The sequence below is a fragment of the Pinus tabuliformis genome, chromosome 3_1, assembly GCF_031772625.1.
Source record: "Pinus tabuliformis cultivar Carrire ecotype Pingquan chromosome 3_1, CPIR1, whole genome shotgun sequence".
Taxonomy (NCBI): domain Eukaryota; kingdom Viridiplantae; phylum Streptophyta; class Pinopsida; order Pinales; family Pinaceae; genus Pinus; species Pinus tabuliformis.
This window is the reverse complement of record NC_142301.1, coordinates 308,172,439-308,190,118: the sequence shown is the minus strand read 5'-3', so window position 1 is coordinate 308,190,118 and position 17,680 is coordinate 308,172,439. Positions and strand designations below refer to the sequence as shown.

At 39.6% G+C, this 17,680-nt stretch overlaps 1 pseudogene; it reads left to right on the top strand.

Annotated features, from left to right (window-relative positions):
* The first annotated feature begins 2,974 nt into the window (after nucleotides 1-2,974).
* LOC149187015 (peroxiredoxin-2E-1, chloroplastic-like) lies at nucleotides 2,975-3,669 on the top strand (annotated as a pseudogene).
* Nucleotides 3,670-17,680: the final 14,011 nt, after the last annotated feature.

The window sequence follows — 17,680 nt, the reverse complement described above, 5'->3', positions numbered from 1 at the left end:
ACGTTCAGGATCATAGTTTTCTCTGTTTAGGTGATTGTCAAATCTTTTGAATGTTATATGACAGTTGGTGATTCTGCTACTATCTTCATCATCTCTTTCAAGCCTATAAGCAATGCTTCCAATTTTTCTGAGATAATCAAGGGCCTCCAAAGCTTCATCATTGATTTGATCTTGATGTGGATCTATCAATAGGTATTCAAACCTATTCGATATCTGACTTCTTTGATGGGAATCCAATTATCATCATGATCGAGAAGTCTTTTGCTAAGGTCATATGTAATCCATCCCGTAGAGGTCTCAATTTCGATAGTGCCTTCTCTTCTCCTGATGTAATTGCATTGTAGTATTGAATGTTCAGATAAAAATTCTCTGCTCAACATGTCAGCAAAGCTATTTTTATCACCCTTTACAAATTCAACATCAAAATCATACTGGCTGAGCTGCATAATCCATCTCACCATGGCGACATCTTCAAATTTACATTTATGAATTGCATATTTCAAGGCTTGACAGTCTGTTTTAACCGTAAAATGGGTATAGATAACAAAATCTCTAAACTTAGCTATACCCAAGCAGACAGCTCTTAGCTCCTTCTTAAGACTGGACCAATTCATTTGGTTCTTTGCCCAGAGACCAGATGCATACTAGCAGATTTCTACCTCAGTTTTGTTGCTGGGATTCTTCTAACACAAGACTGCACCCCAACCTTCATTGCTAGCATCTGTCATAATCATTTTCTCCCATTCTTCTCTTATAGGAGAAAGTGGTTGTATATTTCTAACCTTTTCTTTTATCCTTTTGACTGCTTGAGTACAGTCATCATTCCATGGAATTGGAACTTTCTGAAGTCTTTGGTTTAAAAGTTTCCTTTCTTGTGCACAATGCTTCAGAAATTTGGAGATATAATTCAAACTTCCCAAGAATCTCTACAACTGTGTTTTGTCTTTAATCTCATCAGGGAAGTTATCAATAAAATTCAGACTTCTTTGGATTACAGAGTAAGAACCATGTTGTATATTGTAACCCAAAAAATCAATCATAGGTCTGAATAACTTCATCTTTGATTCTGATAATACTATGCCCATTTCCTTGACCCTGCGCAAGAAGATTTTCAAATGCTTGATATGGTCAGTAATATTATCAAAATGAATTAAAATATCATCTATGTACTTCTTCAGGAATTCATCCATTCCTTCAAAGGTTTCATCCATTATTCACTGGAAAGCAGAGGGAGCATTGATTAATCCGAATGGCATGATATTCCATTCATAGTGTCCTCCTAGAACAAAGAACGTTGTTTTCCACTTATCTTCTTCTTTTATTCCTACTTGCCAGAATCTAGATTTTAGATCAAATTTGGAGAAAATCTTGGATTTTGAAATTTGAGCAAGTATTGATGAGGGATTGGGAAGAATATATGCATCATAGTCAAGGATATCATTTAGAGGTTTATAATTCACAACTAACCTTGGCTTACCTCTAGCTATCTCAGCATGTTTATTTACATAGAAGGCAAAACATGCGATTGGACTTTTGCTTTTTCTTATAAGTCCTTTCTTTAGAAAATCCTTTTTAGGAGCATTCAGAAGGCTCATATCCCTCTACCCATATCTCCTAAAATATTTTGACCCAATATCTGAAATTTCTACCACATATTCAGTGGTATGTCCCCTCAATCGGGACAGTTGTTCAGCTTCTGAAAACCTACAGACGATGCGTTATTACAGAAATTCCAACATGACCTATTTGAAGGTGCATTCAAGAAGGTCATCTTCCTTAGATCATAATTCCTAAAGTATTATAAACAAATATCTGAAATTTTTACCACATTATCAGTGGGATTTACCTTCAATATGGACAAACTTTCAACTTCTAATATGCCACAAATGAAAATTTATAACAGATATGATAGAAATGTCTAAAATTTAACCTTTGTTCTTCATTTCACCTATAATAGATCCCATCCAGTCCAAGTGTTTAAACCATGCTCTGATACCACTTTGTAACACCCTTCAGGGTAAATGTGCATATAAACAACATAATAGGAACATAAATACAATAAACATATCAGCCCTCAAAAGCCATATATACATTAGTACATTTTCACATGAAAATCAAGGGAATGAATTTTTCCATTAATAAATGCATTGAACCAACCGGTGATGGGACTACCACATTCCACTCGACCATAGATTGGCTGGGCCAAGTCTCTCTTTAGCCAATCACCCTCGTGCCATATTCCAAGCATGAATGTGGGATCTCAGATAACACATCAATCAAAACTCATCCGGGGTTCCAGGGGCCATGCACCTCAACCCATCAAATAGTGATTCCACCTCATGGTCGAACATTGTTGGACACCTAATCCTAAAGGGTTAGTGTGGAAGCCGAATGGACAAAGCAGTCCAAGAGACCTTGGGATCTGAAACCCAAGAGTCATATGTTGTACTATAAATGTATATCTGATGTTAATAAAAAATATGCACTCACTGATTTATCTTTCATATGCTTGTGCTGTCCATGTGAATTTAACATGGTATCAGAGCAGGCGAATTTTGGCCCTGCTCATTTTTGAACCACTTGTTTTATGGTCTCTACCCACATGTCAGATCTGTCTTTCTACTAATTAGAATTGATCAGAATTGCCACCTTATTGAGCGTTTTATTCCTCATTCTGCGCCATATTCTTTCCTGCGCTCTGGGCCTGACACTGACACGGTATCTCTGCCCTTCCTGCGCTCTGGGCCTGACACTGACACGGTATCTCTGCCCTTGTCAGCTCATACTTGAGCGACTTGTTTTGTTTTGTGGCCTTTCTACATAAAACGCTTCTGCGCCACTGTGTAGTAACGCTTCTGCGCCACTGTGTATTCTCTTCGGTTTTTTTATAACGCTCAGAAAACGCTTCTGCCATTATTCTGTAGAATTGACCAGACTGTCGTTATAGCTGAACGCTGTCGATGGTGTCTGAATAATGGAGAATGGAATTGTTGAAACTCTCGGCAAGTGCGTGGTATTTTGATGTAGCTCAAGATTAGTTACAACGTGTAGAAAAAAAAAACTCAAATTCAAGGTTCGAGCTTCTAAAGGCGAGTGAATGTGTGTTTAACACCCCACACAATAAATCCTGTCAAATCAACATTTGTTCGGTCATCAACAACATTACAGCCAATCAGAGCAACTATTTCAGTGGGGGAGAAGCTGCCGGAGGCTACTCTGGCATATTTTGACAAAGAGGGCGAGATTCAAACAATAAAAGTCTCAGAGTTAACCAAGGGGAAGAAAGTGGTTCTCTTGGCCGTTCCCGGTGCCTTCACACCCACTTGCTCTCAGAAACATCTCCCAGGATTTGTGGAGAAATCCGATGAGCTGAAGGCCAAAGGGGTTGACACAATTGCCTGCGTTTCTGTAAACGATGCTTTTGTTATGAGGGCCTGGGGTCAGAATCTGAATGTACGTGATAAGGTCCTCCTCCTGGCCGATGGAAATCAAGAATTCACCAAAGCATTGGGTGTTACTCTTGATTTGAGCGATAAACCTACGGGTTTAGGGGTTTGATCGAGGCGCTATGCGCTGTTGGCAGAGGACGGTATCGTCAAGGTCTTGAACCTGGAAGAGGGCGGTGCGTTTACCATAAGTGGTGCTGATGAAATTCTTAAGGCCCTGTAAAGGATAGAATTGGAAGAAATCATCGATGCTTTTGAGGACCACAGCGCCAACATCGAGTTTCTAAACGTTATCCTGGAATTTGAACGTTCTCTATGTCCCTAGAATCTATTCGTTTCCTTTGTAAAAATACATCAAGCCTGCAAACATTGTTCGAGCCTTTGAATTCAAGATTATTGTGAAATGCATGAAATTTGAGGAGGAATGTTGAGAAATGTGTTGAAGCCGTAAGTTATTTACAAGTTGACTAAATTGTATTTGTCAAGCATTTAATGTATTGAACACTGTGAAGGTTTCGGCAACACCAGCAAGGGTTCAAAGGCAGCTAAACAGGGCACTGTACGAGCTTGCGTTCTTTGCATCCTTCGCGTCTTCGCATCTTCATTTCTTCTTTTCAGATAGCAAATGTTGAAGGTTCATTGCGCGTAGATAGTCGTTGGTGGCAGCTCATTTATCAAATAACATCAGAGCTCTACATTGCGAGCCCCTTACTTCAATCCCAGAATCGTTGAAGGAGGCAATCTAAGAAGGGATAGACCCTGATCATTTTTCACCGGTTCTCTGGTATACGCAGCAACATCGCATTCGTTCACCGTCACCATCGCTCTGGCTTTGGACATATGCAGCAGCACTGAAACATCCATTAGAACATTACTGATATTATTATTGCTATTATTACTGAAACAGAACAAGCAGCCGGAGGTATATGAGCAAATAGCAGACAGGTTGCAGGTTCTCAGCACTTGCAATCTCCTCACACCAAAAATCCAGCACGTAGTTCAATCTAAGACCGCTCGCGAACACCAGCGTAATTTGTTTTGAACTGATCGGGTGTTTGTGGTAGTGTGAGCTAGAATACCTGTCTAGCGATAATTGTTCGTTGTATTTTTTGGCTTGACTGCCATGGAAGGTAGTGGCTATCTTTGTTGACTAGTATGTTTAAAATTGTGCCACATGATTCTTACATTTAAACTGTGCATTTGAACTGTATATGCGGTATTTAATGGTGGTCTGTGCTCCACTCTATATGCTATTCATTATTTAAATCATGTTCTGTGCATTGGAGTGTTGTTTATGCATCGAAACTTGACCTGAATCACATCAAAGCTCAGAAACGCCCCTTGGAAACAATGAGCGTGCCACTCTGGACTCATTGGTTGTGCAATATTTGAAGCATCAGCATTGACAGTGCCCTGCTCCTATTACCACTCTTCCTCCATTATCTTTGTTGCATCCACATTTATACACGTATTGCTACTAGAAGTCATGCGGGAGAATTGAAGATCTTTGATACAAACAGTGGAAATGTGCTAGAAAGTCATTCTTGCCATCAATCACCGATAACTTTGGTTCAATGTACAAATAACGTTGGGCAAATATCTCCGTTTGAAGGTCAACAGGAGCTTCGTTGAACCATGAAACAATTTGAGTTGTGTTTTCCATGTGCATATCTATAACATAACTGAGGTGAAGATTTGTGAATGCCTGCCTCAGAAATTGAATATACTTTCTGTCGTATCATACAAACCAGAATAAAAATGCAGTAAGTTAAAAGAGGACGTGTTTTCACCTGTGTAAATTGTTGGTTGAGAATCTTTCTAGTTGAGTCTAATCAATAGTGCAGAAAGGGGCTAATTCCTTTTAGTCTCTTTGTTGTACGAATCACCCTTGTTGTGCGTCGAAAGTTCCAACTGTTGTGTACACACCATATTCAATCCAAGTTCCAAGCAAGATTGCAGTTGCTGTTGCCCCAGTTGTGGTATTAAAACCCATTATAGTGCATTTCGACTGCTGCATAAAGATTTTGGTGAGCTGATTGTTGCACACTGATCATTTGCTGACATTTATAAAGGATATTGCTGTGTACTGTGAGTAGATATTACCTTTCTGCATTGAGTAGTAGTTGTGATCAGTTTTTAAGGTGTAAATCAGACATTGAAGAAAAAATGGCCAGAACCAGTGAAGTATTACAGTTCCTTAAAACTCTGATATTATCTACTGTTGATGACACATTACAAATCAGCGAAGGATCTCTCTCAGAAATTCATACATGTTTACAAAATGCACAAGAAAAGATCGATTTTTTGCAGCTTGAATCACAGCTACAACAAGAAGAGCTACATCAAAATAGACATCATTCTGAACCTGTTTCTGTTCAGAAGATTGAAACAGACTCCCATAAACAGCAAGACAATAATATTACAGTTCAATCAGATCCAGAATCCTATAAAGCAGCAGTTGTACATGCAGATGCAGAAACTCAGTCTGCATTTCCCAAGCCCATCATCAGACCTTGGGAACAGCTTGTCCACAACAAGCACAGAACTGGTCTTGGATATGACAAGGACTTGTCCTTTCATATTCCAGACTATGCCAAGCCCATTCAGTTTCAGAGTGCTGGATTCATTCATGACAGTTCAGCTGCTCCTCATGACAGTGCAGCTTCAGCTGTTCCAGACTCTGCCCTTCTTCCATAGCAACAACAACAACAAAAACAACAGATTGTGAAATGCCAACACTGTGACCGAGTTGGCCATCTGAAAGATCATTGTTTTGATCTTCATCCATGTGAGCATTTTCATAAAACCAGCCATTCTTCACACATGTGCTTCAAAAACAAACGTCCTGCAAGAACAAAGATTCATCTTAGATGGATCGCTTCTTGGCAATGGGCATCAACAGCCAAGAAGATATTCCAAACACATGTTAGAACTTGTTCTAGAGTATTGAACAGTCTTGCAGTTGAGTTTTCTCCATCTTCTCACCTTGTATCTGACAGGGGGGGAAATGATGGTCATCTACAAGCTTCAAAGTCACATCAAGCGAGCCTGAGCCACAACCTGCCACACCAGTTTCAGAGTTGCAGCCAGAGACAAAGATGCCCGTGAACACAGATTGACAACACTTCCTCTAGCAGAAGACTCCAGCTTCTTGCCAGTTTTGGAAGAGTTCCAGAGTTGTTGGTCATCCTTAAACCATCACAGATTAAGAACACTTCCTCTAGCAGAAGACTCCAGCTTCTTGCCAGTTTTGGAAGAGTTCCAGGAATTGCATTAAGCATTCCAGAGTTGTTGGTCATCCATAAACCATCACAGATTAAGAACACTTCCTCTAGCAGAAAACTTCAGTTTCTTGCCAGTTTTGGAAGAGTTCCGGGAACTGCACTAAGCGTTCCAGTGTTGGTGGTCATCCTTAAACCACCGCTCGTTATACCAACATTTCATAGAGCACATTCAGCCTAGTGCTGCCATGCATTTTTGCACATTTTGTATTACAGCTCTCTTCTTGGACTCATACATAACCCTTCGGATTAAGGGGGGGAATGTTGGACACCTAATCCTAAAGGGTTAGTGTGGAAGCCGAATGGACAAAGCAGTCCAAGAGACCTTGGGATCTGAAACCCAAGAGTCATATGTTGTACTATAAATGTATATCTGATGTTAATAAAAAATATGCACTCACTGATTTATCTTTCATATGTTTGTGCTGTCCATGTGAATTTAACAAACATCACCAAAAACCATCATCAGATTGGTCTCCATCCAAGCCTTCTAGGGCTTCTGGAGCGTTTGTCCAACCAAGGCTTCCAGAACTAGTAACTCAACCCACAACTTATACAGGGATTCCAGAGTGTTTGTACAATGAAGGCTTCCAGAACTAGTAACTCAACCCACAACTTATACAGGGCTTCCGGATCGTTTGTCTAACCAAGGCTTCTAGGACTAGTAACTCAACCCACCAAGGGCTTTCAGAGAATTTTTCCAACCAGGGCTTCCAAGACTAGTAACTCAACCCAAGTTGTTACAGGGCTTCCAGAGCGTTTGTTCAACTAAGGCTTCAAGGACTAGTAACTCAACCCAACCTATTACAGGGCTTCCATAGTGTTTGTTCAACCAAGGCTTCCAGGACTAATAACTCAACCCAAGCTAAGGAAACATGAGAACCAACCAAAAAAAAGCAATTAAAGTAAACACAGAATCAACATGGCTATCTAGGAAATGGCAAGGCTAGGCAATCCACTGTCAATGCAGTCCATCCTCCATGCCAATGATAGATCATAACCAAGAAACCACATGCATGTGCCATGCATGCCAAAACTAGTGAAGAAATCATACATGCAACTTGGTACCTGTAAGCAATTTGATGTAGATGTTGATGTCGATACACTCTTGTGATTTCCTGCTCCTCCTTTGCCTTCTTGCTCCAACAATCCAAGTATGCCACACCCTTCAAGAGTGCTCCAAGAAAACTATAAGTATCCAAGAGTATGAGAGAGAGAAAGAGAATAATGAGAGAGCTCCTAAAGATGAACTGAAAAAAGATTCACACTGAAAGGAAGAAGCTTGAGCCAAGAGATTGCCAACTAATCCTTAGAAGCCATTTTATTAATGAGGCCTCTATTTTCTTCATTTTCCATCATTTTCCTTCAATTTCCTCCTCACATGCAACCCACCTTTCACCTTCCTTTTCTCCTAATTTCCATTATTTTCATAAATAAAAGTGCCAAAATACCTTTTTGCCTCTTGAATGCCTTAGCCATTTCCTTTTCCAATTTCCTTAGCTATAAACAACCAAATGAACACCCCCTAGGATGTCCTACCCAACATTCATCTTGGAATACGTGTCCCATCATCCGTGGTATTTATATATTTTTACATGGAATTTTCACAAGGGATGTTATAGTGCTACACTGCATGCAGATGTTGAGTGTGTGCATTCTCTTGACTATGACATGCAAGCAAACGTGAGAAAGGTATACCACTTATGTTGTGTGTAGAAAATTCTGACTGTAGATTAACCTGATAATGCAATATAACTAAAGAAAAATACTTTAATCTACTTCTACAATCAAACTTGCCGAAGCTTAATAGATTTGAGCAAGATCAAGCGAACACATATAACCAGAAGAAGAACCAATGCACATGAATCACAGAAGAATACTCAAGGGAAAGCCTTAGCTAAAAACCCCACTATCTGTATTATCATACAAGGTGGAAATACATCAAGATTACACAAAGCCTTAGCTCTCACAGCTAGCCAGCTCTCAGTACAATCCTCCTGGATGCTCACATGAAAACAAGGCTTCACACAAACCTGCCCCTCTACCCTCCAAGCCTCCTATTTCCTTGTGCTACTTCTCCTGGTTGATCCTACTGTTGCCAAGTGTAACATTGATCACTCACACTAATCTCACACCCTGTAAAACTACACAATCCTCAAGGAACCATGTTCCTTCTCCATGGATGAGTTTCTTTTATAGGAAAACTTATGCAACTGATAGTACACTGTCCCTATCTTTAATATCAACTGGGCCTTTCTCTAAATAGACATGCATGAGTTATTTATGAGAGAATCTTCAGTTATCTGGAGTACACTAGTTTGACGCATGCATGCATTAACTAACTGAACTCACAATTAGTTCCTCAAACTGTTTGGAACTAATTTAACTGGACATAACTTAGTTAACTGAGCTAACTAATTACAAATCAATTATAACTCAATCTTATCTCCTTAATTAAGGGATAATCTCCTTAATTTAAGGGATAACTATTGCATGACTTCACAAAGACTTCTAGCTTGAATTTCTCCAACTAATTAATCCAAGATGAATTAATTAATTATTTTTCAAGCAGCTGGTGAGACTAAATTCGAATTTTAATTCAAGGACAAATTAAAATTGGAATATACTGGATTCTATTTTTATCATTTCTTGTTGCTATTTTTAACATTGTGCATGTGTGCTTGCTATGTAAGATTCCTCCAATGCATGAGCGATGGGATCATGTAGTCTGAGTGAAGGAAGTGAAATTTGGGTGTTTGGTTGATCTTCAATGCAAAGTAGAGAGTAATGAGGAGCCTTGAGTGTTTCAACAATTTCCTGACCAGACGTGAAACCAACCTAAGGATAGCGAGGACCTGACATAACCATCATCTTGGGCTGAAGTGCCTCAACATTATGCAGGGTTTCGACTTCGTTGATTGATAGATCATTATAGACCAGTGTCTTAGATAGATTAACAACAATTGAATAAACATCGTGATTAGATGAAGAAGTAGAGAGATCATGACAACCAAGATCAGAAATTTAGGATGTTTTTCAGCATCCTCGTGATTTGATGAATTGGGCAGAGGGGTAGATGAGAAGTAAATATGTTCACCGTCTGTGTTTTCAAGAAATATAGATGACATATTGGATGGACTTTCTGAGGAAGATGTGTCCTCTTTGCACTGTAATGATAGACTAGCATCCAACGTGTCCTGTGAATGATCAGAAGTAGAAACATCTGGAAATGGGTTTTCACAGGGGAAATCAATAGTGGTAGATGCACAACAGATGTTAGGATGAAGCGGATGAGGCATGATTGGAAGGGAGTCATCCTTCACCGTAGGTTCTTCTTTAGATTCCTACACACACTCATCATGAATGATGGCGCAGGTTGGCTGCATAACACCATCTCCGTTGACAACTTGATCCTCATTCACAGCAGGTGAGGAGTCTGGAATGGAAGAACACAAGATAGTACAATATGGAGGATCAACAAAATGTGAGGACGGAGGTCGAGGGAATGAATCCATGTGACAAACAATAGGCTTGCAAGCCAAATATGTGCAGATATCAAGAGTAGGTGGGGTGGGAGGATGTGATAGTTAAATAGAGGTATGTGCATGATCTCCCACATCACTCCATGGTGGTGGAGATGTTTGATAAGGTGAAGGTGGACAATCACTTGTGATAGTGACTGTGCCTGCTCGTGATTGTGTAGTTCCATCACTGGAGTATGAGAGGGATTCGAGTGATTTCAAGAATTGCATTTTTTCAAATATGTAAAGAAGATACTCAAATCTCCCATCGAGAAATCCCCAATCAATATCATCTTCAGGGAATCGGTATGCAAGATTACAAAAGCGTGTGTGAAACTATTCAATGGATTCATCGGTTGCTTTCCGTAATTTCAGAATTTCTTTGTTGAGTGCTTCATGGTCAAAGTGAATGAAAGCACGGTCTATCTCTGCGACCAGATGGTCAAGAGAATGAATAGATGTTTCGGGTAGCGTGGCACACTAGTGCATTGGGTGCCCTCAAAGCATGTAGATGAATAGTGCACAGCTCATGTATTCTTCAAAGAATCCATGTCTTTCTCATGAGCCTACAACACCAACCGCATGCCTAATCAAGGCTATGTGGCCTCCACGATGAAATCTTTTCCATAAGACATGCACTCCAAAAGAGCAACTCGGTAGTTAGCCATGCCAGATATGTAGAGATTCAAAACAGATGTGAGGGCTCAACTTGACATTTGGCCCTCCTTCTAGCACCAAAATGTTGATGGTGCTTGACCCACCAACATGTAAGGGGATCTCCCGAGTAAGAAGTCCCAATTCGACCTTAGAGCATTTGGTGTAGGAGTCCTAGCAGTGGGTCGTACGGAAATGCCCTGACCACGATTTCGCATAGAGGAAAGTAATATGTCTCTGTTGGTAGCAAGGGTGTGACAACTGCAACAAGCCAAGGAATGTGCATAAGAGGTTCTAACGCACTTAGGGTGAGGTGAGTGCGCCCCTTGGAAACGTGTAATAGTGCTTAGCTTGGAAGGGAACACATGACCGAAGATGCATCACAAGCTGGAAAGCAAGTTAGAGAGAAATCCAAAGTGATGGTTAAACTAACAACACATTTCAGAAAGATTCATACATACTTATACAAAATAGTCCATACATGCATGTGCAAGAAAACAATACATATATCATTTAGAGTAAACCATATAGCATAGAATACAATACAACATATGCATGAAATGTGTTAGCTTTGTTATATTAAGAAGTGTAAGTTCCAGTCATACAATACATCCATGTCTAACCACTAGTTCCAATAGTGGAATGTTATAGCCACAACTACCTACTCCTCCAAACAGATGTACTTGCTCTATGCAATGGAGAAGCCAAGGCTCGTTACAATACTATTTGAGCTTTCTCCAAGATAGTCTTATCAAAAGCTTGGCTGACCAAAGCCTTTTCAATGAGTTATGAGATTCTATTTATAGAAAAGGGTGGGGTGACCCTTGACATTCCCCTTTGTGACAGCTCATCTACCCTCATTACTCTTCATCTACTCTATGATTGTTACATCCAACTATTGACACTTGAACTTCCACTTGACACGGCGTTACATTAATGCACATGTGCTCATGTGAGACAAAATGGCTTAAGAAAGCCATGCAAGACATCATTGACACTCCGTCTATTGAGGTGAGACCAACTCTTTGGCATGCTTGTGATGGTGAAGGTGGTGAGCTGATGCCAAGCTTGGTCATCCGTGATGGTGTGCATGCACCCCATGGTGACATCTTTCTAAAGCGAACTCTTGCCTCTGTTGCATCTGGGTGCATTGGTGTGGCTCTTTCATCCACCTTGTCTGCTAGCATGTGCATGGTCTTCTTGGTGCAACCGAATTGGCAACACACTAATACATAGTGTCTGTGCTGATCTTCCAGTGTCTTCTGGTGGTCATGCACATCAACTGTTAACTACATGCTCAGCTCCAATTAGACTTGCTTCTTCTCTTCGCCTTTGTGAGTGTGCTGAATGGGTTGGATCTCATGCGTGCACACAATGATATGCATGCTGTTGAATCCCATGCATGTGATCAACAACACTATTCACCATGTCTACTCCATGTCAGCTGCTGGGAGGGATCTATAACTTGTACAAGCACAGTTTCATCCGTGAGTGCATATTGTGCCTCCTGTTATTCCTATTCCTGCTGCAACTCATTCGCTTGTCTATGCAGCTCATGTTCTTCCATAAGTTGCTGCTTCAACACGTGCAACTCCTTATTTGTTCCATTCTCTATCTTCGCGTGATCACGTTGTCACCTCATAGCTTGAGTCTCCAAGGTTTCTTTCATCTTCAGTGGATTGCAACTTTGTTATGTTAGGGTCCTATAATTTATAAGATCTCAAGGTGATTAAGAATTTCACATTTTGCAAGTTTCAAATTGTTCATAGATTTAATTTTTCAATTGATTTCATGAAAAAAAGAGGAAAAATAAATGAAAAGAGGGTATAAAAAAAAAAGAGAAAAAAAAAAAGAAAAAGAAATCCCCAAATATTGTTCAAATCATACAGTTTAAGCATGTTTGAACAAATTTCAATTTATGTTGATAGGTTAAAAAATAAAGATTGCCAAACAGTTAAATCTTGGCAAATCAGTACCTAGGTAGAAATGGAATTTGGTCCAACTATTTAATCTGGACCAAAGAGGAGAAATAAGTGATAGAGTAGGTTAGATCTTAAAAGAAAAGAGATGAAAAGAAAATAAACAATGAAAGGGTCTGCAAGTCTAAATGCACCCTATAAATGAAAAAGCACAAAAAATGCTAGGATAGAGAATAAGGGTAAGTAGAATCAGGGAATAATGGGGTATCAAAGGACCTTCTTAAAAAATTGGAAGACATTTTCTAAGGTTCGAAGAAAATTTAGTCTTTCTAAGGTCAGATAGCAAAATTTTTAAGGAAAGCGGGCTTATGACACATTAATAATCATCCACTGCCCTTTAAAACTTATTTATTTTTCATTTCATATTCTTATAGTCTACTCCTATTCATAACCCAACCCCACCACGCACTCACCCATCATGTCATCGTTAACCAACCCACCATATTTCCCCTCATCTCTGCTCACTCCGCCCGATCGAATGGCCCATGTCTTTTTTCAGCCCCCCCCCCCCCCCCACCATCCAAAAGTTAATCCTAGGGATGGGGGTCTAAAGTCAGTGGTTTCCACTCCCCTACGTGTCGTGCTCTCGTGAGTTTGCACCACCCCCCCCCTCTCATACCACCTACCGCTCCGAAGGCCCCCTGAAAAATTGTATCCGGTATCATCCAAACCACTCACCCAAGTGACCGTTGAACACTCGCCACCTCACCATGCCAAACCATCCCATCCATCCAATCATTCCCATTCCCACCATTGAGCCATAAATGAGGTCGGGCCATTAGCCAACAGACCCACACCAAATTAAGCCAATCCAACGGCCTGATTTCAAATCATAAAACCACCAAATTCATGCCGAGTTCAAACTTTAAATGTTATTGTTCACTTTTAGGTGTTTCTTCCCACTCCATTCATCTATTGCAGAGAACGAAAAGCAGAGCAAGAGAACAGAAACATAGTCCAGGATTACTAATTTTCAAGTAGTGATCATCAATTCCTATTCTTGAATCCCATTTCTGTTCAAATCCCTTTCTTTCTCCCTCACTAAAAATCCCACTTCTTTCATCCTTTTCTATTGCAGAGTAGACAAAAATGGAACCTAAGCAGAAAGGACCAAAAATATTCAACCCAATGATGCACCCATCACTGGATTTATATCATTTACCATTGGCTAACAAGGATTTCAATATCCATGAGATCCTCTCAGAATTTGATCTATTTAATATATATTGTTGGGGGGAGGACAAATTCATGGAGGAAATGGATGACATAGGCCTGTGGGACACCAACTTGCCTTTCTATATCTTCCCTAAAACACAGAGTTTTCTAGAATTGATCAGGAATTGCCATTCATGTTACAACCCACAACAAAGAGCAGTGATGGCCCCAACAGGACATATTTTATTCACAATTGATGCTCAATCAATCATGCAATGATGCAGGCCTGAGTTATTGAATGAGTTTTTCCTTTTTCACATGAAATTTTGACTGAAGTTTACCAAAAACTTGATTTCTCCAAAAAAGTTAGAACATTAGAGCTTTTCATGACCAAGAACACACCTCTGACAGGCAAAAACCCTCCTTATTCCTCCTTTGTTTTCCCTGACAGAACCAAACATATTGCCTCAATTCATTCCTACCTACTTGGCAATTATTCTAATCAATGGCTTGATGAAGCTATTATAGCTTGATTATCTATCCTCTCCATTGAATCCAAGCCCTCAATCATTTTCAACTTCATCCCGCTTCTAGCAGATATAATTCATGAACAACTTGTCAACTTTTCCACAGAAGAAGTTTTTCATTATTCCTAAGTGTTGGTTTACATGTTTGTGTATTTTCAGGCAAACAGGTTTCAATTTTCATCGAGCAAAATGAATGATGAAGGTGAGCCTCAATCAGTGATATTTTGGACAACCTTGGTTATCAAAGATAAAAAGGATTTCAGAGTCATTTGTGGAACTGTTTGTACACCCAACAATGAGCCTCCTCAATGGAACTGCAGAACCAAGGATAAGTGAAGACATAAAAAGAATTATTCAACTGTCTGATCAAGCCAGAACTGGTGATTGGTAGTCGTACCAAAACTACACTGAAATAAGAGTGTATGGCTGTTAATTGGCCCAATAAACGCTGCCAAATTTTGTCCCCATGAGGATATTTGCATTAGAGTATATTATACATATGATCAGTGCAGATGAGATGCATTTTGTATCAACCAAGAAGAAATCCCAATTTAGGATCAAGTCCCAAATTGGTCCCTTCATTTGTAGTAACAGAGCTGCAGGAGAGGAGACAGATAGAAGACTAAGAAAGATGAATTTCACCCATAGAGGGTGGAAAATAAATCCACGGCTTACATCCACACTCAAAGACCTAAAATCAAAAAATACATGAATCAAACAGAGTGGATGCCAGATACATTACAGGAGGCCAAGGAGCAGGTAATCTCCTCATCCAGTGCACAAACCCCAAGGCCACAAGAGAAACAAACTACTGAAGAAAGGTCTGAAAAGGGAAAAGAGCCAGAGCAAGGAATAATAGGGAAGAGATCCAGAGAAGAGCAGTCACCAGGAACTGATATTTCCATAAAAGAGTTCAGATTGAAGTACAGAAAGAAAGCCAAAAAACAACACATGGATATAGATAAAGGATCACCACCACAGACAGTGATCAAAATAATTGATATTCCAGATTCTTCACTAGTTGGATGACAATATTTTCCTTCTACTCCAACTTCAGAAAGACAAAAAACTCTTCAAGTGTCCTCATCTACAAAGGTGAATAAAGAGAAAGAAGAAACTGTATTTGATACCTTTAGGGAAATAAAAATTAGGAATGAAATGATCAAGAGGAGCACTTATGCTTAGTTTTGGAAGGAGAGTGCAACTGCACAAGGAAAACTTCTCTCTACCTTTGACTCAGAGAAGGGCAAGATGCATATGGCATTTTTGGAGGCACAAACATCAAAGCCTAAACCTCTAGTAGACTACAAGAAGACTTCATTTGAGTTTGATGTCAAAAATGTGCATCCAATTGATCAGCTGGAGATGCATAAGCAAACAGGTGAAATGACTTCATCTACTTTGACCAGCACTTCCATGAACTTGTTTAAAATGTAGGTATCCCTTTCAAATGCCTAGTCTCAGTTGAAGATGGAGAAAATTTCATCATTATCAAAGGACACCAAGATTAAGTCTTTGGAATATTTAATAATAAAATTTGGGTATGACCCCTCATATACCAAGGTTGTTAAAGAAGCCATAACGAAGAAAGAGCTAGACATCGCAGCTCAAGCTGCCTACCACACATGACCCACTAACCAAGGAAATAGAGGAAACAGAGAGCACAAAAGTTGACATGATGAAACTTATAGTAGAGCAGTCCATCCAAATCAAACAATGGAGACAAAGATGGAAAAAATGGCACAGGAAAAAGAAAAGCATCACAGATGGCTATCACCACAATGGAGACCCTTCCTCTAACAGCCCTCCCCATAACTACTCCAACAGGTACAACAACAGGAGCAAGAAGAAGTACAGAATAGTTGGCAAGATCTATGGAGGGAATGAATATGCAAAATGAAGAAATTAAAAGGTTGGAATCCCAAGTTAGTGTGCTACAAGATCATATTAAAAGGGCTAAAGACAACCACTTAGTAGATATGCAGAGAATAAAGGCATTGATTTAGAAGCTTCAGAAGTTAGAAAACGAATCCTCCATTGGGAATACTCTAGGGAGGGTTAAGGAAATCATCTATCACAATATCATAGATCGGATGAATGAAATTTGGCTAAGCATCCAAATTGTTTTTGAGCAGAAAGAGTTGCTAGAAAAAGCCAAAGAATCCATTTCAACCACCAACACAGAGTTGGGAGATATGTCAGCGACAACAAACAGAATTATCAAGTTCCTGAATGCAAGAAACAAATATGAGCTAGAAGACTTGGGAGTGGCAGATAGGACAGAGACCATACTACAAGTCAAGAAGGTGCTGACAAAGAAGAGTTTAAATGTGCAGTTGAAGGAAAAGTGCCAAGTTTTAGAGTTGACAGTAAACTGGTTTTTTAATAGAACGTAGCCTCTGCATCAAAAGGGTCTTCCATCTCTATTTGATATAAATGAAAAACTCATGGATAGAGGTGATTATGTCAAGAATCTTCAAGGCATAGCCACAGATGCTACAAATCTGTTAAACATCAAAGGAAACATAACAGGAAAAGCCTTACTAGAAGCAATCAGTAATCAGATTTACATTCAACATGAGCTTAAGCATGTATGTTTGGTCAAGCCATCATTTGCCAAATACGTTGATGCTGATGAGGTGTAACGAAGGTTAATCAAAACTAAGATCTCTGAAGGGGAAGCATGGAGTGACTTATGTGACTACCAAGAAGAACGATAAAAGGATCACTAGGGTAGTCATATAGGTTTGAGTCAGCACCAGCCACATCAACAAAACCACTCCAGTCTAACTAACACTTCAGGCAACAACATTCCAAAAAAGGAGGGACACATGTCCCAGTTTTCTCAGTGTGGCTACTCTTTAGCTACATTAGTCGATTTTTCCTTCATTGTAATAAGTAATAGATTACCAAGTGTACAAGGAAAATCATTGTAGTTTTGTTTAAATACTCCATGTATTGGGAGTATTATGGGTTGGACCCTAGTCATTTGAACTATTTTTCTATTTGGACCATTGTAATTTCGAGTTGGAGCATCAATAAAAGGATATTTTACAGGATACTTGATCTATTTTGACCTGGTGATGTTTTTCTCTCTGTGTTTAATGTATTTTTGTT